Genomic DNA, 17453 nt, shown 5'->3' on the forward strand with positions numbered 1-17453 from the left:
GGCAGGCAAGCCCCCGCCGTTTGCGGCGGTGACCTACCTGCTACTGGCTCTGTAGCTGAGCCACCTCCGCTAGTGCCATCGCAGAACAATGAAGTTTGTTCCGAAAGCAGAGAGGCATTGAATTATCTCTTAGTGAAGCCATCAATGCTCGACAACTAAAGGCTCACTGAAACGAACTAAAATATTCTGCAGAAACGCTCAGCGGTATGCCGAATACTTCGACTTTGTCAGCTTCAGTAGCACTGAAGCAGCAACTTTCTATACAAGAAAAACAACAACAAATACTCGTGAGAAAAATATTGCATGTCGCTATCTGCTGAAGTGAGGGTCAACAAAACTAATTTGCGTGGGGTAAACAAACATCCTTCGAAGCCTGAGTGGCAGTTATGACAATCTAGGCGCAAGAATTTACGATGTGGAACGCACTTCGACGCAGTCTTATTCAGATATATATTGGCGTCGTCTCCACCGTCCAACTTGCCTACTTTACTAAGTTTAAGGGAGCAATCGAACGATGCCACTTTTGACGGCACTGCCCGAACGCGCTCAGCATCTGTCACGTCCCTGACAGCTCCGCTCCTTTCACAGAGAAACCTTATTGCCAAGATTCCGCTTTCTCCTGACTTGTGGCGTGGAAACTTCCATTCTTTCCATGACAGCAGCGCTGGTCGGTGCACACCGTCGTTATTCTAGATAAAGCTCAACTCGCTCACTCGGAGAAGTGCTTTCTTGCCCAATGAGTGGACCTAGCACCTACAATTAAACTTAAGCAAGCAAGCAAGCAAGCAAGCAAGCAAGCAAGCAAGCAAGCAAGCAAGCAAGCAAGCAAGCAAGCAAGCAAGCAAGCAAGCAAGCAAGCAAGCAAGCAAGCAAGCAAGCGAGCAAGCAAACAAACAAACAAACAAACAAGTATTAAAGGGCGACTAAGCTGCATGCATGGTGCATGGGAAAGCATTGCGCAGAAAGCACCCCACTTAGTGAGTCACGCGCTCGCCGCCCTGACGTATACGTATATGAAAACTGTATTTGAAAACTCTTTTGGAATGACATGCCGACATCAACAGCATGCTTAAGTTTTGCGAGCGCAATTCATTCCCGCCTGAGCTGTCTACAAGACTAAATTACAAAAATCGGAAAACGAACAGCAAACAAACAAAATAATTCATTCAACGCGGATCAAGCAGTTATGGAGAGTGCAGGACAACAAAGGCGAGTGTGCAGTCACTTGAATGAGAAAGCATAGTGGAGGTCAAATGAAAAAAATCAGACATGAAGCCGAAGTTCCTCGACGAAATAGGCAGCAGGTATGCAAACTAAAAGGAAACCTGAAAGCAAAAAAAAAAAAAAAATCTGTATCACCGAGAAAACACGTAAAAAAGATGTGAAAAGCAACTCAGGTGACGTACAGAAAGAAAACGAGTTAAAAAAGAAGATATGCAGTTTTGGCAAAAAGCACGCACTGAAGAAATCAATAAATACATGCTTTTGTAGCACTGAGATGGGTAATCTTTCAGCTTAGGCATGAACTTATGTGCTTTTAGTTATCTGCAGGTTACTGGCTAGTAGCGTTTGCGTGAATATTGGATTAGTACGAAAAAACACTGGTAGGTTGGGCGCTAAAGAAAGCTGCTGTTTGGATCTCGTAGCTCATGAATAAAACAGCACGGAGCCGACGAGGAACGAAGACCAGCTACCGGGCGGAGCACCCTCCTCAGCCTGCCGCTTCCTCTGACACTCCCCAAGGCACTCATTCACGCCTTGTTACATACACGGACATCCCCCGGCATTATCGGCTCGAACGGTGTCTATACCCCCCTGCACACCGGGAACTATCCCGGCGCGAGGCTGTCCATTGGCGCAAAATACAAACAGGAACCTTTCCCAACCCATGGTTATATAGCAAAATTTTCCCGAATCTTATTGCACCTAGCTGCAAACACTGCTCACAACCGGCCACATTCATTCACATGGTGTGGACATGTATACGACACAACGCAGACAATACAGCTACAATGGATGCGTGGGAGTCCCTCCTGTCTACCACCGAGCTCGCCCAACAGCGCCAGCTCATTTTGCGCGCATTGGAGACCGCAGAGTCTCAAGGGATCCCTGCTGACCTTCTCTAAGCAGTGCAACCAGTCTTTTGGCTGGTTCCCCTTCTTTGGGAGTAAATAAAGAGTTTATCATCATCAGAGACATAAGAGGGGGGGGTGCCCATGGAGCGCGTCTTGCCCTCATCTTATATCGCGTTCTCTTCGTTGTTGGTTCGTCACGTCAGATCATAGACCCGTAGGGGTCAGTAAAGCTCCACTGTGTTCTTTTTTTCCCCCGATCATAGATACCATACACACGACCCGATACTTCGTTTTTGAAGGAAGAAACGCCGGCATTTTAGACACATCAACACCAAATTTACCTGACCCCGTCCCAAAAAAGTACTGATAGGATGACTCACTCGTTCACGCCATTTAAGGCTTTTACGGCAAGCAGCTAGTGCCGTTATGACTAACTGGTCAGAGTCAGTCTGGATGAAGCGTGATATGTATACATAAAGGAGTGCTGTTTTTTTTTTTTTTTTTTGCTTGGAAAAGCCGTCAGAGCGGACAAGTTGCCAGACGTTATTGTCTCTCGATAAATGCAGTACGTCACGCCACAAACCACGGCGAAGAGCAGGTGCTGGTTGTCGGTGCGCAAGCCGAAGCAATGATGTGCCCACACGATAACCGCAACTGGTACAGCGCTAAGAAACTCTCGCTAGTTTCAGTTTCGACTACTTGAGTGCACCTGGCTACTGAAGGAGACTGATGTCCTCACGTGGTAATGACTATGCCACCGACGACAAACGAAGAGACAGGTGTAGCACTGAAATCAACTCTTTATTGGGCTGAATTGCGCCCGCAAAAGAACTAAGCAACTTCAAGGCGGTGATAGCAGCGAACGTGCTATAGAGAACGTTTGCTGCTAGAATAAAGAATAGGGAATAGAGGACGCCCGTTGCATTCGGCAGTGCTAAATTTAAAGTCTGCTCAAAAAATTGAGATAAACGACCAGCTAAGGGATACTGAAAAAAGTCTGGAATAACACGGAAGCAATTGCGCTTGCCTGCATTCCTTCGACTCTAATCTCGGCGCATCTCACGCTACAAGGAAAATGATAAAGCCACGTTACGCGACACCAAGCATGGACAAACAAAGAGCACAAGATCGATACGTGCATCACAGTGCGCTACAGTCGCAGTGATAAGGCCGCAAACCGGCACTGTTGAAAACAACCAATTAAGATTTCAAAGATTCGCTGCATTACTCCCCCCAAAAAAAGCATCGCCTCGATGTTTCCCAAAACAAAGAGAAGGTAAACGTAAACATTAAAATTAAAATATCAAGCGCCTTTAACACGCTTAATAAAGCTTCAGGCGCACAAGATGCGCGATTTCTGGGCGCGCCCGATGCCGCTGGGATGTGGTCGTGCCGTCGGGGATGACTTTGCTTTGTAGTCAAGTTAACCGATGCGTCGAAGTACTTTGTTCGGTATGAAGTACAGACGTAAGAGCTTTTCAGTCAGTCCACAACGGCGAATTGGCGTCCAACCCCAGACATGGTCTCCCGGCTTATACTCAGCGTCGAGTCTTATAAATTGTAGCGTCGGGCGTTTGTTCATTGCTGACCTTCAATGCGCAGCCTGGCGAGTCGCCGAGCCTCCTATGCACGGTGAAGGTAGGCGGCCACGTCGACGTTGCCCTCTTCCGTCCCGTGCGGTAGCACAGCGTCGAACGTTATCGTGGCCTCGCTGCCATACACAAGTTGAAACGGTGTCGCCTTTTTTGCCTCCTGAAAGGCGGTTTTATAGGCGAATATCACTTATGGAAGGGTGTCATCCCATGTCTTATGTCCGGCGTCCATGCACTACATAGAGAGTATGTCGGCGATAGTTTTGTTCAGACACTCCGTGAGTCCGTTGCGGTTGTTCGTCGGTGGCTTATATGTCTGTAGTCCAAAATGGCTTGCGTCAACTCCGCCGTAAATGCTGTTCCTTTGTCCGTAATGAGCACTTCGTGGGCGCCGTGCCGCAAGTGAATTGTTCGACAGAAAACTTAGCGGCTTATGCCGCGGTACCATTAGGCAAGGCTTTCGCTTCGGTGTAGCGGGTAAGGTAGTCAGTGGCCATGATGATTTACTTGTTACCCGTAGATGAAGTCGGAAAGGAGGTGAAGAGATCCATCCCACTTCGTTTAAGGCCTTAATCGGGGGCGGCATCGGGTTCAGTAGCCCAGCTTGTTTGATCGGTGGCGACTGGCATCGCTGACACTCACGGCACGTTTTCACGTAATGGGCAACATCGGCAGGTAATCGCCGTTAGTAGTACTTCTGCTGGATTTGGTGCAAAGTGCACGCAAATCCGAGATGCCCTGCTGTCGGCTCATTGTGCCACGCATGAATTCCCTGCCTGAGGCTTTTAAGCGCAAGAAGCTGCACAGTCTTGTTGGTAGCGAAGTTCTTCACGAGGACACCTTTGCTTAAAGGGCCACTGTCCAGGGAAGGCCCTTTTAAGAAAAGGAGCCCAGTGTTTCGATCAGGTACCGGAGATAGTCTGTGCAAAATTCTACAGCGACACGCGCGCCGCAAAGCATCGAAAACACAATTCAAAGCTCCCTCATGCTCTCCTTTGAGAAGCCAGCTTCACCGCTCCCTGCGCTGGCCCGACGGGACCCGATAATGACGTACGTATCGGGAACGACGTCCATTGGTCCGTCTAGTTGACTGACGGGAGAAGGATGGGTGTCTACCGCTCGCAGCGCGCTTTTCCCTCGCCACGGCCAGACTGAATCCAGCGGCGCGCGCTCCCTCGACCGTTTTTTTTTTTTCGCGCTCGCGGAGAGCCACGCCCCACCTCCCGCCAAACGCGGAGGAGGAAGGGGAATTTGTATTGCGGAGGCTAGACGACCTCGGGCAGGAGAGTGAAAAACCTTTGCGAGGGAACGGAAGGAGAGAGGCAGGATAGAATCGGGTGATTGCGGTGGCTGTAACTGCGTTATTAGTTACTCTTTTCAAAAACATTTTGCGGCCTTGCGTTCCAGGGGCGAAGTCTCACAGTCACCGGGGAAGAAAATATTTTCGACCGGAGGGTGGACAGTGGGCCTTTAAGGAGAACGATGATATGACACGTGAACACAACAGGAGGAGACGCGGTTTTTCCTTCCAGGTAATCGGCTAGGTCTTTCAACTCAGGGTCCGAGCTCTGCTGTTGTGTGAAACTGCTGGCGCTTACCGGTCCCAAGAAGGAGTCGTCATCGTCTTCTTTCGGGAGAGCGTCGACGGGGGTTCGGGATAAGGAGTCTGCGTAGGAATGCTAGCGGACAGACTTGCAGACTACCGAAATGTCAAAGTTTTGAAGACGAAGGCTCCATCGGCCAAGTCAGCCGGAAAGGTATATTAAATTGGCCAGCCAGCAGACCGCGTGGTGATCGCTTACCACCTTGAATTGTGGAACATTGAAGTCGCCCAGATGATCGCGAGGCACTCCTCGGTCATCGAGTAATTGGCTTTGGCTTTTGAGAGCGACCTACTAGAGTACGCGATAATTTTCTTTTGTCCGGTACTCTTCTAAACGAAAACGACGACTAGGCCAACACTGCTTAAGTCGATGTGAAGTTCAGTCGCGGCGTTTTCTTCAAGGTGGCTGTTGTGCCCGAACGGTGGTTCGGGATCGAAGCTGCGAGGAGCTGGGCCTTGCGTGCGCTGCCCGGGGCCTCGAGGAAGGGACTCAATGCTTGACCATCTCCGCTTATTTCTGCAGAGAGGCTGCCCTAAACAACTGTACAATAATGAGGGCGCGTAGCCCGTTTAGAGAGAAAGTGTGAAATAGAATAACAAAAAAAGTACAAAACACATAGGCACGGATGCTGTCCTGTCCTTGTGGTTGCCTCTTATTTGTGGACCGTCTTTCGTTTGCGCTTCAATTTACCTTAGGATTAATAACTGCTTTAGCGCCTGTCCTTGTGGTTGCCTCTTCTTTGTGCGTTAAAGAACCACAGGTGGTCTAAATTTCCGGTGTCATCCACTACGGCGTCTCTCATAGCCTGAGTCGCTTTGGGACGTTAGACCTCAAAACCAAACCAGCCTCTTCTTTGTGGACCGTCTTTCGTTTGTGCTTCAATTTATCTTAGGAATAATGCACCAACTAGCCCCAACAGAAATTTTATTGAAGTGTTTTCAAAGGTCGGACGTAGTCGCCGTTTGTCTTTCGGTGAACTGTCACCGTAACGCCGACCCAGGCACACAGCAGTTCACAAGAAATATAGCTGTCCCGTCGAAGGCTTCAAAGGGACCGCGGAGAACGTGCACCCCAGCGGGCGGTCATCCCTGCTCGGCCACCGGAAACATAATTCTTCCTGCTCCCTCTTTTCCTCCAGCGCGGCGCGGGTCCCCGCGGCGTCTTGTCCGTGCGCATCGCGGGCCGCTGCGCGTCCCTCCTCCCCGTCGTGACGGCGTCGAGCGCCTTGTTGGAAGCCAGGGGAATCGTCCCGATCACAACTCTTCCCCCGCCTGGAACTCGCTCTCGGAGGGATGCGGTCGGCACAGTCTCCTGAAGAGGTGATGTGAAGCCACGTTGTAGCTAGGGGTTGGCTCGGGTGTCCCCGTCTTGAACCGGAGTTTTGCTTCTCCACGATTATTTTGCTGACACTGTTGAGTAGCTGCAGCAACTTCAGGTACTCGCAAGAAAATAACAAGCAAGTGTCGAACTCTCTCCCCGAGATCCACCAGGCTCTGTTGGCAATACAAAAATGTAGGGTAACAGGCCCGTCCTGCCCCGTCCACACTGATCATGGACTCAGTCTTCACACGCACAAGACACATACGCATATATATATATATATATATATATAGATATACAGTAAGATACTTTATTGAGGAGCAACACTTAGGCGCCTAATACATCGATGGCCTGCTGGACGAGCAGGCGCTGTGCTTCTTCACCTTCAGCACCAAGCCAGTCCTACCAGTTCCAGATAGTATGGGAGGAGGTGGGAAAGAATCCCGATTGCAATGCAACCGGACATGAAAACAGGCAGTGTGAAAGGTTGGCATAAGGAAAAGGGAAGTTGGGGCATGATGGATCACGACGGAATTTGTAGAGATATAGCCGTGCAGAGGTTATGAATGTGTTCAACTGTATTTGCCGAAGGAGCCTCCCGAACGGAAAGATTAGGATGAGGGTTGGGGTAGAGCTTGCGGTCTAAGCGAGCAGCATTGTAATTTTCGCTGATGGTGGCGCGAAGAGACAGTCTTGACCCGCTCTCCAAGGATCTTGGCCAGGGGATGAACAGTGCCCGGTTCCGAGTTTTACGGGCGAGCTGGTTCGCCAGCTCATTGCCGTCAATCCCCGAGTGTCCAGGGTCCCATCGGAGGAAGACGGCGCAGGGCTGCAGCGCAACAAGTGCAACCTCGAGCTCCGTGGACAGATGACGTACTAGACTTTTAGATTGAATGGCATGGATAGCAGCCTGGGAGTCGATGTACATAATATACTGAGGCACAGGTGGGAGAGAATGGAAACTTTGAATGGCAAAAATGATGTAGAGGACCTCAAGCGAGATAATATCCGGAGGGTGGAGAAAGGGGCCGGGGGCAGGGTGGGGCAGGGTAGATAGACGAGGATGAAGGAGGACCTGGCTTCCGGACCCGCGTGGAGCCACATAAAAGGCATCCGTGTAAGCGACTCCATTGGTATATAAGGGCGGACTATGATGAGAGGCAGCAGCATGTCGGCGGCCAGCATGCAGGACCGGCGACATATTGGCTGGAAGAGGAAGTATACGGAGGTTTGTGGCCTCTGGAGGGGAAGGAGTTGGCAGAGGGACTGACTGGATGGGGGAAATGTTAGCCTGGTTTAGAAGCCAGCATCCATGAACTGTGCCGGAGAGGCGAGCTATCTGTCGGTCACGGTGAAGAGAAAGGAGACTGCGAAGAGGATATATATATATATATATATATATATATATATATATATATGCACCTTGGAATGCATAGCATGTGTCCCGGGTTTCCCTTCCCGTCTTTTGCCCCGGCACGTTCACACAAGCCTCTCCAAACATACCCCTCTGCTCAAAAACAGCGGCTTAAGCCATCAGCGTTTGTGTTTTTGCTGCCTTTTTTTGTATCGCATCTGGAAAGAGAATTGCTGCAACGCCAGGCTCCAGCGAAGGAGACGCCCGTTTCTGCCAGGCATATCTTTCAACCATGTTAATGAGCAATGGTCTGTCTCTACTATGAACCTTGATCAGGAGATATAAAAAGCACGTTTTTGGATCGCCCACACCAGATAGGCGCATTCCTTTTCGGAAGCGCGGTATGCCTCCTCTCTGGCAGTGAGCTTTCGGCTGACATATAGGACTGGATGTTCATGTCCCTCGTCATCTTTCTGACACAATACAGCGCCCATGTCTCTGTTGCTTGCGTCGCACTGTATGATAAATTCTTAGTCGGGGGACCTTAGAATGGGACTACTAACAATTCTTGCTTAAGCGATTGAAACGCATTCTCTTTAGCGCTGTCCCAAACGATGCTCTCTGGCTTGCCCTTACGTAGAGCGTCGGTCAGAGGACTCGCGAGTTGCGAGTAATGATCTATGTACTGGCGGTAACATCCGACAAGCCCTAAGAATATCCTGACCGCTGTCTTTGGGGCTGGTCGTGGATAGGAAGAAATGGCCAGAAATTTAATCTCGGAAGACCGGCGAAGACCATTTTCTACCACATGACCCAAATAGCTTGCTTCCTGACTAGCGATTTGACATTTTTCAGGCTTTACTGTACGTCCGGCCTCGTGTAACTTTCAAAAAACTTTTCTAAAGTGCTGTAGGTGTTGTTCCCAACTGTTTGAAAATGTTGCCATGTCGTCGAGGTAGGGAACTGCAAAGCTATCCATGCCGCGTAACACTTTGCTCATCAAGCTTGAAAAACAGAATGGTGCGTTTTTCAGCCCAAAGCTCAGAGCAATGGGGGCAAACATGCCAAAAGGCGTAACGATTGCCGCGAACCGCTGAGCTCTCTCAGTCAGAGGCACCTGCCAGTACCCTCTAACAAGGTCAAGAGTTGAGATGCGCTTTGCAGAGCTAACCTGTTGGATCCTCTCTTCAATATTTGGGATTGGGAAAACCTTAACCTTGGTTACCGCGTTCAGTTTTCTGTAATCGACACAGGGTCGCGGATCTTTCCCTGGCGCTTCGACAATGATCATAGGCGAGCTATATTTGCTCTCAGCTTCCTTAATCACGCCCAGCTCTAACATCTTTTCCACCTTTCGTTGGAGGATATCCCGGTGATGTGGCGACATTCTGTAAGACTTTGAGTTGACCGGTGCCGTGTCAGTTAGCTCGATGCCGCGGGTGACCAGATTTGTTCTTCCTGGTCGCCTCGAGAACAAATCCCTTAACTCAGCTATTAGTCTGCGGAAGCTCTCTGCCACTTCTGGGTCAAGAGAATTGGGCTGGACGGCGAGTTGTTCAATCTCAGCTGCCGTGTAATCACGACTTTAATTTTCAACGCTTGGGATTTCCAAGTTGACCTCCTCTGGCATGTTTAACGTGAGGTTTACGATTGACGACCTTTCAGAATAGGGCTTATATTGTTGACGTGATAGATTTTGCAAATATTTTGTTTGCCCAGCATTCGCACAACATTTATTTATTTATTTCCAATACCCCAAAGACCCCAGGAGTGCGAGGTTTTACATGAGGGGTAGGCTTGGCAGTATTGTTGAGATTAACAAAACAGAGGCCGCGCCACCCTTCGCGCGCGCAGGTTACTTCCCGGCGTGTGCACCACACACGCTATATAGAGCGGGGCGCGGGCCCATTATTGGTGCCGCGCCATGTGGTGCGCCAGTAACGTGGCCTTGTTTTGGTTGCTTTTCTTCGGATGCAGACGGTCAACCGAGTCGTACTGCTTTTTGCAGTAGACGAAAAAAAAAAATCACTCTGACGTTTTATACAGCAGAGCACCAAGGGATCCCCGCCGACCTAAAGCCTGCGCAACCGGTCCTTGGACTGGTCCCCTGTTTTTGGAAATAATAAAGAGTTCACCACCACAGCGTACAATCAATTAACTGTTCTGCACTCCTGGAGTGAATGGCAAAATAGGAAAAAATGCAGCATCTTTGGAGATATAAATAAAAAAAATTATAAAAAATAATTATAAAAATAATTTGTCGTTGACAGCTTCTCCAAAACAACAGCAGGGCCATCCCACTGAATCTCGAGCTTGTTGGCCTTCGATGGTCGCAGGACCATCACCTTATCATTCGGATTGAATGCCCGTTCTTTAGCAACATGGTCGTAATAGACCTTAGACATGTCTCTGTTCTCCTTCATTAGCGCTTCGGCTAATTTGCCTGCCCTGTCTAGCCTTTCCGAAAGCCTCAAGACGTACTCCACGACTGTCGATTTCTCTCCTCGGCCCTCAGAAATTTCTCTCATCATGAGCAAAGGAGATCGGAGATTCCTCCCGTACACCAGTTCAGCAGGTGTAAACCCCGTCGACTCGTGGTGCATCGTCCTGAGCGCGAACAACGTGGCCGGTAGGCAAGCGTCTCATTCCTTCTTGTGCTCGTAGCACAGCGCTCGGAGCACTCTTTTCAAAGTAGAATGACATCGCTCAACACTGTTGGATTGCGGGTGCGATATAGAACTGTCGATCAATTTAACTCCACACCTTTCTAGGAATGTTGTGGTTAGAGCACTAGCAAACACACTACCGTTGTCACTCTGTATTTCCGAGGGAAAACCCACTCGTGCAAATACCGAAAGTAGCTCGTCCACGAGCTCTGTAGAGCTCAGCTCTTTAAATGGCACTGCTTCCAGAAATGTCGTCGCAGGGCAAAGCAGTGTGAGCAGGTACTTATAACCTTGCTTCGTGGCTGGAAGCGGTCCGACAATGTCGATCACCAAGCGCTTGAAAGGGTCTGTGATTATCGGAACCAGCTGCATAGGCGCCTTTTGTTTGTCATGCGGTTTCCCTATTGACCAGCTGTCACAAGACTTCACAAACCTATCCATATCCCTGAAACACAGAGGCCAATAAAATTCCTGCAAGAGGCGTGCCTTACTTTTGTTCAGCCCTAAGTGGCCTGCCCATCCGCTTCCATGTGCCAGATGAAGCAAGTCCTCTCTGTACCTTTTTGGAACTATCAGCTGATCAAACATCACGCCTCTTTTGTCCTTATAGTGGCGGATAGGAGGCCATCTTTCTTTCGCAGTGTTACATTTCGCTTAGAGATTCCTTCTTTTTGAAAACTGTAAATTGTGTGGGTAGAGTCATACTCTTCCTGTTCTTTTACGAAACGAGCTTTGTCTATACCGACAGCAAACCCTCGAAACTACTGCAAGATGGTGAGAGAATTGAAGCGACGTTCTTTTCTCGCTCATTTCCTTCTGTTGCCGTCACCACTTCCTCAACATTCGCAGCTAGAGCTGTGCCGTTGTCTGACTGAGTGTCACTGCCGTTCTCACGGCGACTGCTTCCCTCAAAGGGCTCGTCATAGCTTAGCTGACTTGCTAACGCTCTTGCTTTCGACCGCGTCAGTGCACTAACGTCCCCCTGTTCGAAACTCGTCCTTTGCGCCTTCAAGAGCATTTCAGACCTGTTAGAAAATAATTAATTGGGCTAGCCTTTGACAGGCTAGCCGAAACAGCAGCCTCTGTTACGAGCGACCCGAAACTACCCTCGATAAGGACGCGCGCCAGAGCAAACAGACGCTGTCTTCTTGCACAACCTGGCGGATCCAAGCACATTCGCCCGTGAAATTTGCGGCGCTGACATACAAAGGATGAACAACATCCATTGTTGCGGCAGACTCTCGAAGAACCTTACAACTCTTTCCGTTGACTGTGAATTTCCTCATGTAAGGTTTAAGCAGTGCTAAATTTTCATCGCTTCCGTTAACATAGGAGAACACTACACGCGGACCCCTGAAACCTGACGCAACAAACCCTGGCTGCTGGCACTTGAAACAAATAAGCTTTTGGGCTTCAAAAGCTTTCTTTTTTTCTTCTCTTTCGTTTCATCAACGACTTTCGCGGGCTCCTGTGAGATGCCATTCTCAGGCTCATCTCTATTTGCAGTCCTACTTTCCTCTCTGCGATAATCTCTCGCGCGGTTGTCTTCTAGGACACCGCGACGAGAAGCGTACTCGTCTGCTAGTTCGGCGGCCTTTTGAACTGTCTTCACCTCCGACCGATCCAATATCCAGAGCCTCATCGGTTCTGGTATGGTGCGGAAAAATTGCTCCAAGAGGACACTATCATAATCGCCATAGACGTCTGCACTCTTCAGCCACTCTACCAAGTTAATCTTTAGATTGTAGGCAAATCTCTGGTACGTCTCTCCTTTCGTTTTTGTTCCTTTACGGAACTTTTGACGGAACGCTTCCGGTGACAAACGATATCTCTTTAGAAGGCTCGCTTTTATTTTATCATAATTGTCAGAGTCCTCCTTGCTCATTCTGGCAATTACATCAGCAACCTGACACGGCAACAAAGACAACAGGTGCTGCGGTCAAGAGTCTTTTGTTAGTCCCTTTTTTCCTACGTCCGCTGAAAGTTCACGAGGAACAGACCAATGTCCTCACCAAGCTGATAAGATTGCATAAGATCTTTGATCTTAATATTACCCGTCTCTAACGCTGATTGCCTGAGGAACAGCAAGACGTGCTTCAGCCTTCTTCATTTCAAGCTCTAACCGCTTCATCTCAAGGTCCTGTTCGCGGCGCTTGACCTCGTCTGCGTGACGTTTCTCTTCGTCGGCATGACGTTTCTCTTCTTCCTCTTTCTTTCCCCGTTCCTTAATTAGCTCCCAATATTCAATGAGCTCATCGTCATCTGCTTTCAGAGCGAGAATGGCGTTGATAAGTTGAGGCTTGCGCACGGCATTCCCGTTTCCAACTCTTTACACATCAATAGCAATTGAGGCTGCTGTATAGACTTGAGGTCCATGATCAGCTGACACTAGACTCCCCAATCGTTCCTTAGCGATACAGATTACAAACACCATGCTCTGTCTCCGATAATGGATACACCTGCCAGCTCCGACACGTACTTCGAGAGCCTGGTAAATCTCAAAGGGAAAAAGTCAGACACTCACCAAGCTGTAATCATGGGGCTCCGATGCATGGTGATCCCTTCGCTGCCAGCCAGATTGTTGTGCCCGAACGGTGGTTCGGGATCGAAGCTGCAAGGAACTGGGCCTTCCGTGCGCTGCCCGGGGCCTCGAGGAAGCGACTCATTGCTCGATCATCTCCGTTTATTTCTGGAGAGAGACTGCCCTAAACAACTCTACAATAATGAGGGCGCGTAGCCCGTTTAGAGAGACAGTGTGAAATAGAATAACAAAAAAGTACAAAACAGATAAGCACGGCTGCTTCCAAAGGTCCGACGTAGTCGCCGTTTGTCTTTCGGCGAACTGTCACCCTAACGCCGACACAGGCACACAGCAGTTCACAAGAAACTGAGCGGTCCCTCCGAAGGCTTCAATAGGACCGCGGAGAACGCGAACCCCAGCGGGCGGTCATCCCTGCTCGGCCACCGGAAACAATTCTTCCTGCTCCCTCTTTTCTTCCAGCGCGCGGCGCGGGTCCCCGCTGCGTCTTGTCCGTGCGCATCGCGGGCCGCTGCGCGTCCCTCCTCCCCGTCGTGACGGCGTCGAGCGCCTTGTTGAAAGCCAGGGGAATTGTCCCGATCACAACATGGCCTAGGACTGGATGGGACTGTAGGCGGAGCCTAACTTCATCGAAGCTTGCAGTGCTTGCCGTTTAAAAGCTGCGCCAGCCTTTGTAAGTGCGTAAACGGTTTGACGATGCGCGAGTGCTCGACAAATCACCTATAGTACACGCGCAGTCCAAGAAATCACCGCAGAGCTTTCTTCTTACCATGGAGTGGAAACTGGGCTATCGCAGCCATTTTCTACGGGTCTGGGTGAACTCCTTCCTTGCTGATGATGTGACCTATAGGAACAGCAGTTCTCGTACGCGAATTGGCATTTCTTTGGTTTCAATGTTAGCCTTTATGACTTGATGCTTCCAGTTCTGTCCGAAGCATTTTCAGATGGTCTTCAAAACTTGAGGAGAAGACAACAACGTCATCCAAGTATTCCAGACAAATCTGCCACTTCAAGCCCGCCAGAACATTGTCCAATATTCGTTGAAACGTCGCTGGTGCGGAGCGGAGACCGAATGGCATTACCTTGAACTCGAATAGTCCGTCCGGTGTGATGAATGCGGTCTTCTTGCTAGCTCTTTCATCGACCCCAATTTGCTAATAGCCGCTCTTCAGGTCCATTGATGTGAAGTATTTAGCGCTGCATGCCCGGTCCATTGTGTCGTCGTTGCGGAGGTGGGGGTAGACGTCTTTCGTCATTATGCTGCTCAAGCGGCGGTAATCGACGCCGAAGCGAAGTGTGCCATCTTCACAAGAACAACTGGCGCCGCCCGGGGTTCCACCATGTCGGCACGAATCATTTCGTCGACTTACTCGCGCATAGCTTGACATTCTCGCGGCGATACACGGTAGGGGCTTAAGTGTAAAGGTCGAAAATGTTGGTCCGTGACGATGTGGTGCTTGTCCAGCGCATTTTGTCGCACTTTCGATGCTGACGAAAAGCAATCACTGTAGCTTTGTAGAATTGCCTGTATCTGGTCTTGGCTACTTCGGGGTAGTGTTGGATCGATATCGCTTGTGGGCTGATGTCCTTGGTCAGGTTGTCCTTTCGTGACTTCGTAAGGGAGGGCGAAGACGTCTCGAATGTCTGTTAATTCGTCGAGGAAAGTTACCATTGTTTCCATGTTTAGATTCTCATATTCCTCCCTGAAGTTCATTACCAGCACCTGAGCTTGTCCATTACGGAGCCCTCAATCCAGTAAAAACTGGGTCGTTCCTTCGACGATGCCTTCGGTGATTTCAATGTCTTCGGTGCACACGGAGACTACGGCGCTTGATCGGGGCGGTGCGCTCAATTTTTCGTCGAGGACGTCTAGACCAACGTGATGCACCGAACGTGCCGCAGCAGGTAGAGTTATCTCTGTCGAAAGCTTGATGAGCTTTGAGCAAAGGTCGATGATGGCCCGGTGTTGATTTAGAAAGTCCATGCCCAAAATCAGGTCACGCGAACACTGCTGCAGGACCATGAAGCTTTTAGGGTAAAGTAGGGTTACTCTTGCAGTGAATCGTCCCGACGCAGTAATGAGGTTACCACCAGCAGTGCGAATCGGCGCGCCATCCGAAGCGGTCGTTAATTTCGTGAGCTGGGTGACTGATGACTGAATATTAGGCTCCGCTGTCTACATGACAGTGACTGCGAGACCGTCGATAACCACTTCAGGGTCGCTTTTTCGCGTACTTGCAATGCGCAAGGGCCTTGTTGTCCGACTTTGGCTCCGTCGTGTACGGAGATCGCGGCCGTGTCGGCTTGGAATCTGGTCGCATTGTCGTCGTTGTTGTCGTGTGGAGCGGCGGCGTAATGGCTGCGGCATCGTCGCTCTTCGTCGTCGGTGGGGAATCTTCATTGTTTTCGCCATGTAGCAACCTTACCTCCAAAGATTGCTGTCTTCAGTTTTCCCTGCGGGGGCTGGGGACCTTACTCGCGCACTTACAGTTGTGGCTCGCCGAGGCAAAGATATCAGTGTACGGCGATGGGGACCTGAACTGACGGCTTGATGGGAAAAACTCTCAGCTGCGCAGATAATTGCCGATTTCTTGTGGTCGTTCACCGGGACGGGGTCGTGGGCATCCATTGCAAAACCGTACAGGCCAATGCGTCTATACGGGCAGTGGCGCAGAATGTGACCGACTTCACCGAAACGGAAACACAGCGGCCGATAGTTGGAAGCCCTCCATGTATCGCATTTCCTGGGACTGGAAAGTCGTTCCAATGGGGGCCAAGAGGCGGCGGCGTTCATGAGCAGCTTGTTCGCGTCGAGCGGGCTGTGAAAGTCACGTCGGCGTGCGGGACGAAGTAATGCGGCGGCATAGTTTGATCTGTGGCTCTTGAAAAGCGGTCGTCGGTGGCGGTGTTGCACCAAGCGCCCGCTGTACTTCGCGGACGGTATCCGTAAGCGTGGCTACTTGGGGTTGTTGAGGTGATGATAGCAGCTAGCGAAGTTCTTCTCAGATGACCGCGTATAAGGTCCCACAGGCTATCTCCATTCGTAGATGCGCCGTTGTAGAAGCTTGTGCAGACTGCTTGGAGTGGTCGATTGTACTGCCGCATCCGGGTATCCTTGATCTCATCGATGGTTGACGGTTTAGTTTAAAATTCAGCCACAGTTATTGGCGGATCTCTGACTAGGCTAGCAAAAAACGACTCTTTAATGCCTCATGTTAAATTTTCTCTGCTTCAGTGATGTTAGGGTCGGCGCGGTAGAAGAAGCGCTTCAGTTCTTTAGCATAAGCAAGTGCCTGCTCATTGTGGTGTTGAACCCTTGATTGCAGGAGGGACTGTGCTTTGTCTTTCCTGAAAACATTAGTGAAGGTCTTCAAAAGGTCCTGTTTGAATGTGTCCCTGTCCTTTAAAGAAGCATCATGGTTTTCAAACCTGGCTAGCGCGGGTCCCCGAAGAGCGAAATAAACTTGTCTGTGCTTTGCTGAGCTATTCCAAGCATTGAATCAGGCCACGCGATCGAAGAGGTCCATAAAGTCTTCTGCACCTTCATTGGGCAGTCCTTGGAAGATGGGGAGCTCCCGGGGCGTAACGGAGACCAGGAGTGGTTTCTGTTCATCAGGCATCATCGCGGGTATTCCACGCTGACGCACTCCACCAGATGACACGTAGTGGCGACTATACCGTAGACAACAACCGAACAAACATGTGTAGCACTGGAATGAACACTTTAATGGGCTGACTTGCACCCGCAAAAGAACTAAGCAGCTCGGAAGCGACCACAAAAGCAAACGTGCTCGCTATTCGTCGAACAGAGAATGCCCGTTGCATTCGGCAGTGCTAAATTTAAAGTTGGCGCAGAGGCATCGAGATAAACCAGCTAGGGGATACTAGAAAAGTCTGGAATAAAGCAGAAGCATATGTGCTTGCCTACAATTCTCCGCGACTGATCTCGGCGCATCCCACGCGACAAAGAAAATGATACAGCCGTGTTTCGCGACACCAAGCATGAAAAAATAAAATGCACATGATCGTTCTGTGCATTACAGTCACAGTGATAAAGCCGCATGCCGGCAGCTGTTAAAAGCAACAAAATAGAGATTTCAAAGGTTTGCGGCAATATTTATAAAGGAGTGGCCCCCAGTATACGCATGCAGTGCAGTAAGATATGGCGGTGGCCGAATTGTCTAAGGCGCCGGCATCGGGGGGTATCTCTTTTTCTCCAGTGTTGCTTCGAATCGCGCACGACGACGATGACAGCAACGTGTTTCTTTACAATGCTTCAATAGGCTTTCCTCCTGCTGCAATT

Source organism: Amblyomma maculatum, chromosome 1, assembly GCF_055883805.1.
Source record: "Amblyomma maculatum isolate TAMU_Amacu chromosome 1, ASM5588380v1, whole genome shotgun sequence".
In the NCBI taxonomy this organism is placed as follows: domain Eukaryota; kingdom Metazoa; phylum Arthropoda; class Arachnida; order Ixodida; family Ixodidae; genus Amblyomma; species Amblyomma maculatum.